Consider the following 19,374-nt stretch of genomic DNA (forward strand, 5'->3'; position numbering starts at 1 on the left):
GAAAAATGCCTATTCAGGTCCTCTGCCCATTTTCAATTGAATTGGGTTTTTTTCTTCTTTTTTTAAAATACTGAGTTGTATTAATTCTTTATGTATTTTGAATATTAACCCCTTATTGGATATATCATTTGCAAATATCTTCCCCATTCAGTAGGGTGCCTTTTTGTTTTGCTGATGGTTTTCTCTGCCGTGCAAATGCTTTCTAGTTTGATTTGATCCCATTTGTTTAATTTTGCTTTTGTTGCCCTTCACTGAGGAGATATATTCATAAAAATATTGCTAAGACAGATGCCCAAGAATGTACTGCCTATGTTTTAGGAGTTTTATGGTTTCCCATTCATTTAGGTCTTTAATCCATTTTGAGTTTATTTTTATATATGGTTATATAAAATGTTCCAATTTCATTTTATTGCTAGTAGCTGTTCAGTTTTCCAAGCACCACTTATTGAAAGAGATTGTCTTTTCGCCAATGTATATTCTTGCCTATTTTGTTATAGATTAATTGACCATAGGTGTGTGAGTTTATTTCTGGGCTTTCTGTTCTATTCCATTGATCTATATTTGTATTTTTGTGCCCGTAACATACTGTTTTGATTACTATACCTTTGTAGTATAGTCTGAAGTCAGGGAGCCTTATTTCTCCAGCTCCATTTTTTGTTCTCAAGATTGCTTTGTCTATTTGGGATCTTTGTGTTTCCACACATTAAAATTTTTTTGTTCTAGTTCTGTGAAAAATGCCATTGGTAACTTGACAGGGATTGCCTTGGGTAGTATCCTGGGCATGTATCTGGAGAAAACCATAATTCAAAAAGATATACTCACCCCAATGTTCACTGCAGCACTATTTGCAAAAATCAAGACATGGAAACAACCTAAATGTCTGTTGACAGATGAATGGATACAGAACATGTGGTACTATATACAATGGAATATTACTCAACCACAAAAAAGAATGAAATAATGCTGTTTGCAGCAACATGGATAGACCCAGAGATTATCACACTAAGTGAAATAAGTCGGAGAAAGATAAACATCCTATGACATCATTTATATATGGACTCTAAAAAAATGATAGAAATGAATTTACATACAAAACATTAATAGACACACAGACATAGAAAACAAACTTATGGTCACCAAAGGGGAAAGGGCGGGGAAGGGAAGAATTAGGAGTTTGGGATTAACATATACACACTACTATACGTAAAATAGATAACCAACAAGGACCTATTGTATAGTACAGAGAACTACACTCAATATTTTATAATAACCTACAAGCGAAAAGAATCTGAAAAATATATATATATATGTGTAACTGAATCAATTTGCTGTATACCTGAAACTAACACAACATTGTAGAGAAACTATACTTCAATTTAAAAATTCAAAAAAAAAAGACACCTTCATTAAAATAAGCTGATGATGGTCTACAAAGAGAAAGCACACATCCTGGCCTGCGTAAGTATCATTTGTATTCAATATCAGCTATATCACAAAGAGTAGTAGAATTTTTCTGGATATCTGTGTAAATAAATTATTATTATGATATGTGTACTATATTAATATAGAATTAATATAATTTCTATTACTATAATATACATTATTAACGTTGGATAGTAGCATTGTTGACAATTATTAATAATTATTAATAATTATTGATAATATACTATATATTTTAAAACTATAGGAGTAATTGATAAACTGTGCCTTCACAGAGTGATTTGAGTCATGCCAGCAACCCAAATCCACATGTCACTCATCAGTGTTAACACTTCTCACACGTCCGACAACATTTAATGAAGTCATGCTTGATCATAGCCTTGTCTCACCTGTGACAAGCCTCCAGGAGTGAAAGTGAGGCTATTCTCCAGGACACTTCTCTCACCATAATTTTCAGAGGAACACCATGAAAATAAAAACAAATGATCGCAGAAGCTAAGATTTATTCAGCTCTTATTATTTCTCAGTTAATTTGTTAACTAAACTATATACATGATCACTTTTAATTCTTGCAAAATCCCACATAGATTATTAGAAGATTACTAGCCAGCTTGCCTTTCTTGCAGCATCAGAAAAGACGGATGCTTCAGGCAGCCCATTAAATATGAGATATTAGAAGCTGGTCCAGACAACGGAGGCACCTATTTGTTGTTTTCAATTTTGACAGATTCAACATCACATACTGTAGTGTCAACATGGAAGGTGAAATCGATGGAAAACTATTGATGCTACTCCTAAATATATATTTAGTCTGTCAGCAGATACATATTTTCCCAAAAATAATCTGGAGAGATTCTAAAGAGTGCAAATCTGGGTATGAGTAGATGTTTCCATTTTTAGGATCATCAATCTAAACTATGTAATGCCACTAGATGCAGAGAGATTCTCCATAATACACAAATCATTCTCAACTGTCAAATTTCCATGGAGGAGAGGACAGTTTAAATTTATATGTTTTGTAATCAAAATGTTTTCTGTTTTGTAAGATAAAACTGTCTATACTATTAATCATTCGGTATTGTGTCCACTTTTCCTTGATAGCAGCACTTCATGCAAACATGACCTCCTTGGCAACACAAAGGAAATTATCAGAGAAAATACCCTATTTCTCATCATTTGGAAAGGTTTACAAAAATGCCTTTTTAAATAAATCCTTCTTATGATTCAGGCTCTGCCAATTTCCATATGTCATTTCTAGTCAGTATTTTCTCACTTTTCATATGGCAGAAGTTGTCAGTTTGATGTTTAAACTGAGGTTTACTTATTTTTTAGCTGAAAGGTATTCATACTTAAAATTCACAAAATAGTTACTTCAGTCTATGTTTAAGATTTAAAAAACTGTTGTCCATATATTCTTTTAAACAGATGATTATGTTAAAAGTCAATGTATAATTAACAAATGAATCAAAACTAAAATACTGTATTTATATATCACATAAAAACATACATTTTCTTCTAAAGGAGGTCACCATTAATTTATGTATGAAAAAATGTTAATATCAATATATCACTATATCATAGAGGATACTTTTGATATAAGGTAATTTTCATTACACTAACACATTTTATATCTACCAACCATCAGAAACATATTTGATATACACTTAAGTAACAGTTTAAACACTACTTCTGAATAAGATTTGTAACTTGAAGTCAAATAAGTTGAATAGGCATTTTATAGATCTTATTACAATAAACTATGTTAAAACTGAAAGATGAGTAATGTAAGAGTCTGGGCTTAAATTCAAGGAGGCTTAAAATTTAGTGAAGAAATCAGTAACATGTATGCACACTGATGAACACATGAGCAAGATCTTTGTGTTACATCAAAAACAGAGAGAGAAGTTCCTTTTTCTGATCCATGAAGGCTTTGACTAATGCAGGGGTTCAGCCCAGGCAGGATCCAGGGAGTCCCTTGGGAGGGGTAGAGTCGGCGAGAAAGGAGAGACAGGAGGCAGTGGAGTTGCAGGTGTGGAGACCAACTTTAATTTTTGCTCGGGTCTTATATATCCTTCATCTTGTTATGTGGCTTTTTCCATTAGGGGCCCCATATTCCTCCCCCAAATGTCCCAGTGATTCCGCAGGGGGCCCATCCTTAGTCAGGTGATGAGTCTTCTATGTAATCATCAGTTCTCATCAGTTCTTCACGTTCCTGTCCACAAACAGTCGAGCATTTTTTCCCCATGCATAACATTTCCGTTCTTGTTTTGACCCTCTAGTGGTTTCAAGGGGTAGGGGAACACAGGATAACAATCTCTAAGGGCAGGCCTCTCAGGCGCCCAGGCTTGAAGTGACAGACACATTGTCAGCAGGTTAAGCTTAATCAGTGAGCTACATTCTCTATGCTACGTGACAGCAGACATACAGGACATGGACATAACATAGATACCCGTAATATTCCGTTCTTATAAGGAAAGGGTATATGGGACATTTTATAGGCAGCTTTGGTTTGACTGACCCTCACTTCACCGGAGTCCTTAAGTTCCTATACTTTTATCCTATACTAAAAATTATGATGATTAGAATGTGCATCCTGCCAGCTCTTGTGAGGCCGAGGGGGCAGAGGTTTGGGATAATTGTGATTGGGTGAGGCAGCATTCTTGATTACAATGCATGGCCCATTATGGCCGAATTGCCAGCATGGCCCAAGGGTGGGGATAATAAGTTTAAACATTCCTCCATTACCCGGGCCCCCTAAGGGTCTAAATGTGATTTGTTTGCGGCCCATAGAATTTCCACAACACCAAGAAAGCGGGGGGGGGGGGGGGGGGGGGGGGGGGGGGGGGGGGGGGGTAGCCACCATTCTTGAAGGCAGCGTAGGCACCCCTTCACCCAGAGAGCTCATCATTCCTAGAAAGAAAAGTACACAAAGGAGACTCATAGTGAAACTAAATCTCGGCAAAATCCTCACACCGGTACTTCCAGGATGACTGCCTTGCAGTTCTCCCGAACCGAAGATGCCTTCATCGGAATTCCCGCCTTGCAGGCCATTCCCGGAGTGCTCGGCCTTGCCTGAGCCTTTAGGCAATCCCCGGACAGCTCCTGGCAGACTAAGACACAGCATTTGAACTAGTGGATAGGAAGGGGAGAAGAGGGATGGTTCATTCCAAGTCATGAACTTAGGCATAGAGGCAAGGTGATGCTAGATGTATTGAAAGAATATTCAATACTCTTGCGTTTGGCTTACTGGGAAACACATGGGTGCAAAGGAGACAATACACATTAAAGATGATCAGAAAGATGCTAATTTTTTTCCAGCATGCACCCATTACTACTCGCCACTCCCCTTTTATTTTTGAACATGTGAGTGGTACGATTATAACTATATTTTTAAAGATGATTTCAGTATAAAATTGTCTTAGAGGCAGAGGTTATGGATGGCAGTCATGTAGAACAACTGCTTACCTCCTTAGGTAGAACCATAATAGCTCAGGAAAATAATACATAATTTTTTATTTCAGTAAGCCTATAACATAGAGGCATAAAGATCAAGCATAATGGCAAATAATCATTTATGCTACTAAGTCTACAAAAATGCTGAGAAAGCACAGTGAAGTATTATTGATTTTAAGGGTAATGAGTCTTATAAATTGTGTACACATATTGTTAGTGGGAGCAAGAGAGGTAACAGTGGTCTCATCATAGCAGTGTGCCATGTGGTTACCAACAACAAGGGGAGAATAAAAGAAATCCTATTAGCAAATTATATTCCAAGGAAAAGACTTAAGAACACGGCCTATTTCTAGGGATAACTGGGGCTAAAGGAAGTATAAAAATAAGGTCTCAGTTGAGTGACAGAGACAGTCTAAAAAGAATTAAGGTTTTATGCTAATCACATCACCTTCCTGCTTTTAACCTGTCTGAAAGATTGACCTTATTTTCACCTATATTTTTATTTTTAGTTTTACTCCCACATCTGTCTCCATATAACTAGGCTTTTGTTGTTATTTTATTCAGAAAGTCAAACTGAATGCATGTCTAAAAAGTAATTACTTCTAAGAATTGACAGGCTAAGATCTTGTTAATCACTAAAAGGTTTAGTCAGTGATTTCCTTTATGTTCTTAGGTAAAACAAGAGTTTGGCCCTATTAGACTCCAAAGTAGTTAGCAGTAAAGCCTTTGAAAGCTTGTAGAGGTGCTAATTAAATTAATTATAACTTAATCAACTTGTCTTGGCATAAGAGTACTTCAAAGAATGGATTGAGTGACACTATGAATCTCCATACAATCACCTATACATTTTCTAAGTCTATTTCCTAAGTCATCATCATTCATCTAGAAGAGTGGCTTTCAATGACAGTGCCTTTCAAAGACCCTGTGCTTAAAAAAGAAAAATGTCAGACGTATCCAAAATTGAATTTCTAGTATATGCTAAGATCTCATTAAATTGAGCAATTATGGTCACCTATAAACAAGGAATATATGAATAGAAAAGACATTGCAGAAACAAAATTGAGAAGCATTTCTTCCCATAACCATTGTTTCTCTCAAACAAAATTTACTTTGTAAAAATTAGACATTATTTATTTCAATATTAACAAAAGGAATAGATTGATAAGATGACAGATCACAAACCATTTGTAGTGTGTATATATATTTTATATATTTTTATACACTACAGTGGGCTTGCAGTCTATCATCCTACCAATTCACTTATTTTAACATTAATTTAAATACATATATGATTAAATACCACTATTAAATCAATATGTTATATATGTTTAGTTGTAATAGTAAATAGCTATATCTATATCTCTATATCTGTATCTATCTATCTACAGATAGAGAGATAGGCCAAGAAAATATTTCATAGGAATGTATATTTTTAGCCAAAGAGGACTGAATTTACCATCTTACCTAAAATAACTAAGAAATTGAACAAAATATATGAAACAATCACTCTCAAGACATTGGGCATGAGGTAACAAAGGACAGTATTCCTTGACCTAGACAAGTTTTCAGGATAAAGAGCAAGGAGAGAGTTCCCAGCTATGGACTGGTAAGATGATATATTGGTATGGATTCTGGGGGAGGCCGGGAAGTTGGAGATTGCTGGGAAGAGTAGCAGACAGGATAACTGCACAGAAAAATTCTAATGCATTTAGACTCTATATACTCAGATATAGAATCAAGTACTAGTCAGAAAATATATGAAAAAATTCCCCTATGATGGAAAAGGAACAAGCCGTAAAGAATTAGAGGGAGAAACTGTCAGAGCTATGCAAGACTCAAAAAGGTAAAATGCATGTCATCCAATCAAAAACTGCCAGACCTAAAAAGTAGTAATAAATGAACAAACAAACAAATAAATAAGAAAAATCAATCAGCTAAATTTGACCAATAATTAGCTCAGAACAGTTATGGCCAATAAAATAGTAATTATAACTGAATTCTATATATTCTAGAAACTTGAAGAAAAATTGATCATGTTAAGTAGAGGCATAAGAGATACTTTTAAAAGGATCAAAATTTAAATACTACAGAAAAGTAATACTATATCTAAGATGAAATATATATTATATAAGATCAATGACAAATAAGACATTGCAGGAAAAATGTTTAGTAAACTTGAAGACACAGCAATAGAAACTATCCAAAGAATAATACAGACAACAACAAAAAACAAGCTGTGTGGTAGTGAGATAATTGTGAGACAATGTCAACCAGCCTAATAGAAATATAATCACAGTCCCTGAGAAAGAGAGCTAGGAGGAATCATAAAGAAAACAAACAAACAAATATCCATGGCCTAACATTTTACAAATTTGATGTAACTCACAGACCTACAAGTTTAAAAATTTCAATAAACCCCAAGAAAAATAAACAAAAAGAAAGCTACCCCATTGATCTAATCATGATGATTTTTCTGAAACCAGTGATAAAGAGATAATCTTAAAAACAGACAGAGTATGCATATTTTAAACAGACATTATTAGAGGAGAACAAAGGTAAGAATTACAGTAGATTATCCATAACAAATGATGCAAGTTAGAAAACAATGGAACATCATCTTTAAAATATTAAAAGAATAATCAACTTAGAATTATTTTCCCTGAAAAAATTATATTTCAAAGCTGAAGGTGAAATAAAGGTTTCTTCAAGACATAGAAAACTGTACAGAATTCATCACCAGCAGATTTGCATTACAGCAACAACAATACACCTTAAAATAAGCCCATAAAGTAGAAGGGAATTTATTAACATGGGTCGTCGTATGTATACAAAGTAATTAAGAGCACCAGAGATGGTAACTACACAGGTAAATACAGGAACTTACTTTCTTGTTATTTATATCTTTTAAAAAGATAAATGCCTGTGTAAAGTGAATTAAGTCCATTATTGTAAGGTTCCTGTACTATATGTAGGCTGGTCTCATATAAGCACACTATAAACCAAAAAGCACATGCAAAATAACAAAACAAAGAACTATAGTTAATAAGCCAACAAAGGAGATAAAATGGATTCACAAAAAATACTCAAAAATCCAAAAAGGAAGAAAAAGAAGTAAAACAAAGAATGGATTCAGAAAAGGAAGCAAATAATATAACTTTAAAGGCAAGAATAACCAACAAAAAATCAATTAAAATCACAGAGAAAAATCAAAGAAATTAAATTTGTTCTTTAAGATCAGGAAAATTAATAAAACTTTAGGAACTTGATCAGAAACAAAAGGGGAAAAAGTCTTACTATTATCAGGAATGAGAAAGGTGGCATCACTGTAGATTCTATAGCTATTAAAGGGATTATGAGACATTATCAATAAAAAATATAAAATGTATAAAATTTCTTTAACAAATTACCAAAACTCACTCAAAAAGAAGCAGAGCCCTAAACTGATTTTCAAATCGGAAAATGCCAGGCTCAAATGGCTTCAAGAAGATTTACTTATTTTATGCATATTAAATTTTATATAGATTAACTGCTTTTCTTTAAATGAGAGAAAGGCAATAAAGTCTACTGCCACCAAGAGAAATTTAGAGAAACTCATAAATTACATGTAGCTGCACAGGAGAATAAGTGCCAATTGTTAGATTTTATCTTCTTTCTCTCTCCTTGAAAGGACAGAAAAGGCTTAAGAAATCTGTTTTGTTTGATTGATTGTATTGTTGTTTATTTATTTTTTCAAGTCAATAGCTTTCTTTCAAAATTCTTCCTAAGCCTGATTGAATATTTTTACTCAGGAAGCTCAAAAAGAAATTAATCCTCTATTGAACCAATGCTAAACTCTTGGTTTGGACCCATCCATAACTGTCCAATAAAAGAATGATTCTTGCTCTTAGAAACAACATTTTGCCTTACTTGTTTTTAAGGAGAGACGTTTCATTTTTGACTATATATCACCTCACGAAAGTATTTTGTCCCTCTTCATTATTATTTTTTTCTAATTGTCATGTGTATTCTACCTTTTAATTATTACTAAGTATCTTACACTATGAGAAAAAGAAAATGAATGCTTGTTATTTTAAGTTTAGAAGAACATTTTGAGATCTTAAAATAGTCCCTAATTCTGTTAACTGGGATGAACACATACCCTCACTTCTTGCCCATGCCTCCTTTTACTTTGTTTCTTAAGGCATCAACCGAACAAAAAAAGAACTGCATATTTGATTTGAGCGACAGTTCATGGACCCATACTTATTTTGGTATTTTTAGCTCATGGGAGTAAACATTTCTTGTTTGGGTCAGTTGGATTCAGTGGCTTAGTAGAGAACTAGCCATTTATTAAGCCATAGCATTAATTAAATAATTTATATATGCAGGTGCTAATTATATACTTATTGGTTGTGTTTTTCATAGATTTGCTACAGTTTAAAGATGGATAGTTCATGCACCTTGTTGAGAAGTGTGTTTTGGTAGCCAGTGCTAAAATTATTACTCCAAGCATAGTAGGCACCTTTCAAATGGCCAAGTCACTGAGAAGAACTTCTAATAACAGGAAGATGACAGATTGAAGTTGTCTAGATGGGGTTTCATAAGCAGAATGGTAACTTGTATGGTATCTTAGTGGACTACTTTAGGACAAAAGAACTGAACAGGGGAGCATCTGAACCATGCTGAGATCCACTCTACAGTCACTGGACATTTAAACAGGAATGGTATTAAGTCTAAAGATCACATCTGAGCTCCACTTGAGCACTCTGCAACCTTGGGCATGCCACTTAATTTTCTAAGTTTTAATCATTTGTAAAAATGAGGATAGCAATTCCAGTTCTGGTCTACCTCCTAAGAAACTAATAAGAAAGAGTATAAAGGGTTTTGGAAATGCTGCAAAAGCACTAAGCAATTTGAATGTGTTCCAGGAATCTCTACTTTCTATATTATTCAAGACTATTTTGTCTGTGACACTCATTTCAGTGTAAAATGGTCTACTGTTATATTGTGATGTTCACTTGTTTAACAATTCACCATGTGTTAAGTATTTCATTTAGGCATCTTTTATCTTCACTCTAGCCCATGCATGGGTTGGTTTCACTTTCATTTTTCACATGAAAAAAAATTGAAGCTCAGTGAGTTAAGAAAATTGCTGAAAGCTGCTAAGTTAAAATTTGAGATTGAAGCTCTCCTTTACGTAATTACAAAGACTGAAGTCTTTGCATTATCATATCTTTGTAAGACCAGTTAAGTTTTAAGATACGTTCTCCCTATGTTATTTTCCCTTTCTCTCTTCTTTCCTCTGATCCTGACTATAAACTAATAACCAATATTCTCTGAGTCAAAGAGAAAGAAATTACTTTTTTGATTTCACTACAGAATTTGGTTTATCTCAGCCTAATACTTTTTTATTTGCCTGATATAGTGACTGCATTCTCTGGCCTGACTTCAATTCTCATGCTATTTATAGCCCTAGCCTCAACCATCTCTGCTAAAAATCTACTTAATATGACATGTTCCTTTGGATGATTTTAAATTACCTCCCTCAAGCCTATTAATGCTCTAGATTTCATGAACAAATACAAATGCAATATGTCTTTACCCTTTATGACTTTTTTTGATAGAGAGGCATGCCTATTAAAGTCTATGAAAATCAATTTTGATCTATCTAGACCTAAAAGTCTAACTCTATTAGTAAATATTTAAATGGAAGTTCTCTCTCCCTACAAAGCATTGAACAGTTCACAGAACTTTCTGTGAACTTCCTTCCAGTTAGTTCTTTCCCTTCACCCTCCCTCCTTCCACCTTCCCTTCCATCCTTTTCTTCCTTTTGTTAAAATGCAATGGTGAAACAACATAACATTCCCAGTGAATGTGAGCTACAGTTATTTCTAAGAAAGTATTGTTCATCTGAACACTTATGTGTGTTGGTTTTAAAGACCCTTCTTTAATATTGAAATCTAACCAAATATTTTATTTCAAACTAAAAATGTTTCAGCAAATTATATTTCCACCTTTGTACAATGGTGGTCCAAGCCACTCCCAAGCCCATTTCATGTGGCCCTATTAAATTTTCACTTCCCTTTGTTTCCTACTATACCAGTTATTTTCCAGGATTACCATGAACATTCCCTGATACAGATCAGAACCAGCCACTTCTCCAAAGAACCCTTGTGACTTATAGTGGGATATGTTATTTAGAAACAAAAACTGTGGGCTCCCCAAAATGATACTGAGGATGGGATATTATCACTGATATGTTCTCTCAGTAAGTAAAGTTAGAAATTTTAAAATCACATATGTATATTGATATTTTCAATTTAGCTTAAAATTTAATAGCTGTAAACTGCATACAGTGACCAAAAAAAAAAAAAAAAAAAAACTAGAAGCCACTAAAATACAAGTCTCAAATTCAAACACTGACATTGTTTATTAAAACATTGGAACTATTGGAGAGTTCAGAGTAAGTTACACAAGTATTAGTAACTGCAGGGAACCTCTGCCTCTGCCTGGTGCTGCCCTTGGAAACATTTTCCTCAAGCAACAATCCAGGAGCCCACGCTGCTGCTGATGTCATGACCACTGCTGTCATGGTTTGTCATAAAAAGTTCTAGATTTATGCAAATTTATCTACATTTTTTCTTCTTTTCTTCCAGATTTTGAGCAGGGAAAGGCTTTATCCATTCCTCACTTCAAAGGAATTTTGTGGCTTTTTTTCTCCCTTCAGATATATCAATGGTTTCAATTTTACACTTTAGTTTCTAAACCACTGGAAACTCATCTAGTGTAAGTTAAAGAAAATAATATCATTAGACAATGATTATATGCTTGCCCCAACATCAGTCAATTTAAAAAGCCATTGCTGCAGAAATCTCTTGCAATCCTATACACTAACAATTAAAAAGCAGAAAGAGAATTTAAGGAAACTCTCCCATTTATCATTGCAACAAAAAGAATAAAATACCTAGGAATAAACCTGCCTAAGGAGGCAAAAGACCTGAATGCAGAAAACTATAAGACACTGATCAAAGAAATCAAAGATGATACAAACTGATGGAGAGACATACCATGTTCTTGGATTGGAAGAATCAACATTGTGAAAATGACTGTACTACCCAAAGCAATTTACAGAATCAACGTAATCCCTATCAAATTACCAATGGCATGTTCCACAGAATTAGAACAAGAAATCTTATGATTTGTATGGAAACGCAAAAGACCCCGAATAGCCAAAGCAATCTTGAGAAGGAAAGACAGAGTTGGTGGACTTAGGCTCCCTGACTTCAAATTATACTACAAGGCCACAGTGATCAAGACAGTATGGCACTGGCACAAAAATAGAAAAGTAGATCAGTGGAACAGAATAGAGAACCCAGAGGTAAACCCAAGCACATATGGGCACCTTATCTTTGACAAAGGAGGCAAGAATAAACAATGGACAAAAGACAGCCTCTTCAATAAGTGATGCTGGGAAAATTGGACAGCAACATGTCAAAGAATGAAATTAGAACACTTCCTAACACCATACACAAAAATAAACTCCAAATGGATTAAAGACCTACTTGTAAGGCCAGAGACTATAAAACTCCTAGAGGAAACCATAAGCAGAACACTTGATGACATACATCAAAGCAAGATCCTTTTGGACCCACCTCCTAGAATAATGAAAATAAAATCAAGAATAAACAAACAGGACCTAATGAAACAAAAGCTTTTGCACAACAAAAGAAACCATAAACAAGGCAAGAAGACAACCCTCAGAATGGGAGAAAATACTTGCCAGCGAAGCAACGGAAAAGGATTACTCTCCAAAATATACAAGCAGCTCATGCAGCTTAATACCAAAAAAGCAAATAACCCAATCCACAAATGGGCAGAAAACTTAAACAGACATTTCTCCAAAGGAGACATACAGATGGCCAACAAGCACATGAAAAGATGCTCAACATCACTAATCATTAGAGAAATGCAAGTCAAAGCCACAATGAGGTATCACCTCACACCCGTCAGAATGGCCATCATCAAAAAATCTAGGAACAATAAATGCTGGAGAGGGTGTGGAGAAAAGGGAACTCTCTTGCACTGTTGGTGGGAATGTAAGTTGGCATAGCCACTATGGAAAACAGTTTGGAGGTTTCTTAAAAAACTAAAAACGGAACTACCATATGATCCAGTAATCCCACTACTGGGCATATACCCAGAGAAAACCATAATCCAAAAAGAAACATGTACCATAATGTTTACTGTAGCACTATTTTCAATAGCCATGACATGGAAGCAACCTAAATGCCCATCAACAGATGAATGGATAAAGAAAATGTAGCACATATATGCAATGGAATATTACTCAGCCATGAAATGGAATGAAATGGAGCTATATGTAATGAGGTGGATAGACCTAGAGTCTGTCATACAGAGTGAAGTAAGCCAGAAAGAGAAAAACAAATGCTGTATGCTAACTCATATATACGGAATCTAAAACAAAACAAAAAAAAATGGTACTGATGAACCCAGTGACAGGGCAAGAATAAGGATGCAGATGCAGAGAATGGACTGGAGGACACCAGGTTGGGGGGGGAGGGGCGAAGGGGAAGCTGGGACGAAGTGAGAGAGTAGCATAGACATATATACACTACCAACTGTAAAATAGATAGCCAGTGGGAAGTTGCTGTATAACAAAGGGATATCAACTCGATGATGGATGATGCCTTAGAGGGCCAGGAAGGGGAGTGTGGGAGGGAGTCACGGGAGGGAGGGGATATGGAGATATATGTATAAATACAGCTGATTCACTTTGGTGTACTTCAAAAGCTCTTACAAAAGTATAAAGCAATTATATTCCAATAAAGACCTTAAAAAAAAAAGCCATCGTTCCCCAGTGATTTGAGACATCATATTTATGAGCAACTAAATCCTCATATGTATTTGTTTAGATGCAACTCTACCTGTCTCTGAGTTTCTGCATATCTTAGGAGTGAGGCACTAATAGCCTTTTGCTCTGGACTGTCTCGTCAAGGATGTTTTATAGCAAACAGCTTTGGATGACAGAAATGTCGTCTCCTCTGGAGCAAAGGCCTGGCACACTCCCTGCCTATAATAAAAGATTTGGGTTCCCTAACTCAGGGTTCCTTGGGCACTCCCTCTGTGAGTAGACATCATCTGTCTATTTCACGTTGCCCTGTGATTACTGGGACTTGGGGAACAGACACAAATAATGATAATAATCTCTGACCTGGAATCTTCTGTCTTCTATCAGCATCTATGAAAATGTAGCAGGATTCCATGTTAATCTGAAAATAAGGTAAAATCTCAGACATGTTTTTGAACTTTAACTATTTTACTAGTTTTGTGTACATGGACCAGTACCACACTGCTTGAATTACAGGATTTTATGGTAGGTTTCAATATCTGGTAAGGCCAGAACCTCTTCAAATCCCCTTTTTAGGAATTTCCTAATTATTACTCTGTATATGTTCTTCCATACCTGTAAAAGCAACTTATCCAGCATTTGGGAGGGTGGGGAGAGGGAAAACATCTGTTGGTGTTTTTCTTGGATTCTTGAATAAGAAAATAAAATTATTAATTAGTTGGGATAAACATCTTTGTGATGTGAGTTCTTCTAACCAAGAACCTGCTATAGTTTCCAATTTTTTCAAGTGTAACAGATGCAACTTGCATCATAATTTAAGAATTTTCTTATACAGATTTGCTATTTCTTATTAAGGTATTTTCTATTATTTTATCTTTTAATTAATATTTTATATAGGCCTCATCTTCTACTAAAATATCCTACTGGTTATTATTTATATATGAAGGCTACTGATTATTATAGGATTTTTAATATAATGCTAACTTACTGGATTCCCTTATAGTTTATAGTATTTTTAATTGCGTTTCTTGAATTTTTAAGTCATACCATTGTATCGTCTTCAATAGAGATAGTTTTAAATATTCTTTTACCAGACATTTATCTTTAATTTCTTTCTCTTCTATAACTATCTTGGGAAATTCTCTCAAAACAATATTAAATAGTAATGGTGATAGTGGGCATTCTTGCTGTTTCCTCTATTTAGGGAGAATTCCCCCTTTTCCCCATTAAGAAAGATGCTTCTGTTTGGGGCCAACATATGTAACATACAAACGCTCTCACACACATATATATATCAGATTAAGGAAGTGTCTATTTAATCTTATTGAGCGTTTTTAGCATGGATACATATTGAATTTTCAAAGTGACTTTTAGTATTTGTGTAGATGAATAAATGTTTTTATTGTATTAATTTGATAGATTTTAGTGCACTTATATATATCAGTTTAAATAGATTGAGATGGTCTCAACTTTAAGATTTAATGGAATTCCCCTTTAAAACTGTGTAGGACTGATCCTACTTTGAGGAGACTGTCTTTTGACAACTTTATGTCTTTTATGGAAGGACTCAGGGGTAGAATATTACCGAGTTCTTGCACAGTTAATGTATTTAGCAGTCTTGATATACAGAAGCCTGGTGCACATTTTCTCTCCTCGAGCACTCCTGAGATACGGCCCCCTGTTTCATTTCAATGAACCTTGCTGAAAAGCATGATATCAGTGTAATTTTTGTTTTGTGGTGGTTCCTTGGAAGTTTGTTTGTTTGTTTGCCTGGCAGCCCAGAGGAGTTTTTCAAAATTATCTTTAAACTGTTAAGGTGACATAATTTTCCTCGAGTTTGTTTTGGGTCTGAGTCTTGTGGGTGAATTTCTGCATTGTAGGCGGTATTCCTAAAGGCCCTCCTTTATTTCAGGAGGATTGCACACTCTGAGTGTCGCTATCGCCTGGCTTCATGCTCTGAAAAGATGTGTTGATAGGAGGCCTGCCTATTCAGCAAGCACAGTGCCAGCGGAGTGTGCTGCTCGCCTGTCTGTTTGATGTGCATACGTAAGTGGACTTCAGGGATGTCTAACGTTCAGTGTTCCGGGGCACAAGAGAGGCACACATTCTAATCAGGGCAAAGGAAGGAGTCAAGTGCAAAATGCAGTAGTCCCAGTCGAGCAGGCTCTGTGACGGGACCAGGACTCTAGGGGCACCTGAGAACATCTATTCAAAACAGACAGGGTTAAGGATAAACAGCAGCAGGAATTCCAAGAAAAGGCTTTGGTCCACAAGTTACCTGATGTACTGGCATCCACTGTGGCTTTGACTTGTAGACAAATGCTGGCTTGTTATGGATTCATAGGCAGCCGACATGTCCCTGCACAGGGAGAGGGCAATGGGAAAACTATGCCGAGACAAGATAATCCCCCACACAGGGACAACAGATCTACTGAAAGATGGATGGGCCACCTAAGATTAAACTGACTATGCACAAATAGGCCATTTTCCACATTTTATAAGGCACATCTGCTTGGTGTTTGCCAGTTCACACAAGCTTTCAGACAGTGGCCAGTGGGGCGCTTCTGAGTTTTTCCAAACATTTGGGGTGCTATAGGTTGGATATTGGCTGCTCATATGATAGTACTTGTATCTACAACTTCTCTCTTTTGATTACAAAAATATTCAGCTAATGAGTTAACTTTAAATAATAATTCAAGATCAATTGTACTGTTATTATAAGGTTTTCTTTTCCTCAAATACATTCTTCGTAATTTCAGATTGCAGTTCACATCTACATTTTGCCGATAGAGGCACCTTAGCACACTTGGTCTGTAGTTTATCTTCAATCCTTCTCCATTAAGGTAAGTCTCGTGAAATGCTCCTTATGTATGTGTATTGGCTACTGTTAAATATTTCAAAATTAATTGCTATGTTGGTCTAGAGGGAGAAGACAGAGGAATATCTAAGTGGTATTCACTAACTGTACATTTATCCCTCCTTTTCCCACCATGCAGTATGCCACTGCTTGGATATTCATGGATTGACCCCACATACAAATAAAATTGAGGGAAAACGTAATGACACCAGGATGAAGTAATGATGACCGCCACCATGTTGCCTGAATAAAAAATGTAGAGTCAGTCATGTTTAAATCAAAATGAAGGATACATTTTTGTGGTAGGCAGAATTATGGTCCCCCAAAATGTCCACATCCTAATCCTTGGAATCTGCAAATCTGTTGCATTATTGGCAAAGGAGCATTAAGATACAAAATGGAATTAGACTTGCTAATCAGCTGGCCTTAAAATAGGGAGATGATCCTATATTTTCCACGTAGGCAGAATATAATCACAGGTGTCCTAAAGTGGATGAATGGGACAGAAGGGGAGTCAGAGTCAGAGAGATTTAAGTTTGAAATGAAAGGCTTCGAAACTGGAGGAAGGGACCAGGAGTCGAGGAAGGTGGGCAGCCTCTAGAAGCTGGAAGAGCCCAGAACACAGACTCACTCCTGGAACCTGCAGAGAGCAACACACTGCTAAACCTTGATCTAGCTCAGGAAGACTTCTAGCCCACAGAGCTGTAAAATAACAAACTTGTCTTGATTTAAGCGCTAAATGTATGGTAATTTGTTACAGCAGCAGTAAAGAGCCAATACAGTTATGAAAATTGCATCAATATTCAATAAAACCATGGAAGTTAATAAATGATGTTTTCCTCTAGATTTGAATTATTTTAACTGTATCCAGAGATGTTTTCTTTATGAAAAGTCATGTTTTGAATGTTTTCTTCTTAGGTATCTTGAATTCCAATTACAATTCTTTGAAGGCATAAAACCAATGAAATTATTGAAAATTAATCTTTAGTTTTTGCTTGCTCTACTTAAAAGCTCTATTTTCGGCAAATTAAATTTATACTTTTTAACATTTAGTTTTGGATTCAAGTTATCTATCAATTTATATTATATAACAAACAACTTTTATTTTTTCACCAAACTTGCAAAACAGACAAAAATATAGCATCAAACTATACATGTGAGAAAAGTATAAAATGCACTTTAAAACTCAGAGCTAAGATTTCATTTAGATCAGTCACTAACAATTAGGGTAAGAGAGCTTATGTAAGGAATTTAAATCATAGCACTTATACTGTATTTTTAAATGTTGCTAAAAGCACTAAGGTGAAATCACTTGCAAGTGTAAGTGCTTTTTCTTACTTATTAGAACAAGACTAACCTGGAAAAAGGTATATATTTCCATTACGTAATCTTCTCACAGAAACAAGATCTTTAATTAGTGCAGTGATAATGTTAAAGGCAAAGAATGTTTCATTGTAAATTAGGTAAAATTTACATAACTTGGGCATTTTTTCACAAAGGTCTACTTTAAAAATATATATCAAAAGGATAAAGGATAACATGACTACTCACAATTATGTGAGGTTCTTTTTTAACTTCAGCTATTTTAAAATTTGGTACCAACAGTGTAGAATCAGGACGTGTTTATTTCATGTTTTGAAATCATAGAGCACAGTGATTATGATTACAAACCATGTCACTTGGCCTTGTAATGCCTTTCTTTTCTACTTCGTAAGAGACTGACATTTGTTGTGACCTCTCCAATCCTTAGCTTTCTTGTATGAATACTTCAGAATGGTTAGGATCATGGTGAGGTGATGCCTGTGAAATACTCACACAGGTACCAAGTCTCTACTGAGCACACATAAGTCAACAAGGACTTCATTCTTATATTTTAACGGTATCATTGCTTTGCACACACACATATTATGTAAGTTTATGTCCAGGTACAGATCTAGAAAAAAACAAAGGTATGCCATTAATTATATAAATGGGAAATGACTAAACTGTATAGTAATGAAACTTGGTGAGATTGCCTCAGAGACACCTCTAAACTAAAAATCACTGTATTTTGTAGGTGTATAGTTCTCCATCACCCTGCTTTTCTACTTACCTGGAGTTTCTGGAAGAACCACAGCAGCATGTCAACATAATGTGTTTTTTCTACTTCTTTTTGATCTCCTGGCCCTGATCATTCACTTCAGGTTTCCATGCTCTCTGTTGCTACAACATGAGACCTCGAATTTCATGTATCTAATTGTTCAGTTTGTCTGCGTCATCGACCAAAATGCTTCAGGTGTCATCCACATGCCTTTTTTATTTTGTGTTAGTCAATCTCTGTTTACGTACGACCTTTAGTGTGAATGTTAGGGTTCACACTAAAAAGGGTTAGGGTTAGTTCAGACCATTCTCAGAATGTAGTGTTAGTTGAAATCATTCTCACTTTTCAGTGGTGAAGTATTTTATTTTGCTTCCACTTCAGGACTCAATCTCTACTCAAATTTCAGTCCATGGAAACCAGGAAGCTATGTTATTCTACCCCAAGTGTTAATGGCTACCACTTCCTAATAATTAAATGTGAATAATAAGAATTAGGCATATGGGGTCTATCATCTGTAGAAAGGATGCTACCCTAAGGATGTTTTTAAATATGTGAAAACTTTAGAAACCACTAAAAACTCAGTCAAAATAAGCTGTGTTCAGATATTTGTTTTTTACCCAAGGGAAACAGCATATCCCAATTTTTCCTTTACCCACCCAATTAAGTGATAAAAGTGAGAATTTAAAAGTGCCTAAA

The 19,374-nt window shown here is 35.2% G+C and overlaps 1 pseudogene; it reads right to left on the minus strand.

The window, feature by feature from the left end:
• The window catches only part of LOC130844408 (tigger transposable element-derived protein 1-like), a 179,273-nt pseudogene extending 163,177 nt beyond the window's left edge, over positions 1 to 16,096 (minus strand).
• Positions 16,097 to 19,374: the final 3,278 nt, after the last annotated feature.

The sequence above is a fragment of the Hippopotamus amphibius genome, chromosome 2 (genome assembly GCF_030028045.1).
Source record: "Hippopotamus amphibius kiboko isolate mHipAmp2 chromosome 2, mHipAmp2.hap2, whole genome shotgun sequence".
NCBI lineage: Eukaryota > Metazoa > Chordata > Mammalia > Artiodactyla > Hippopotamidae > Hippopotamus > Hippopotamus amphibius.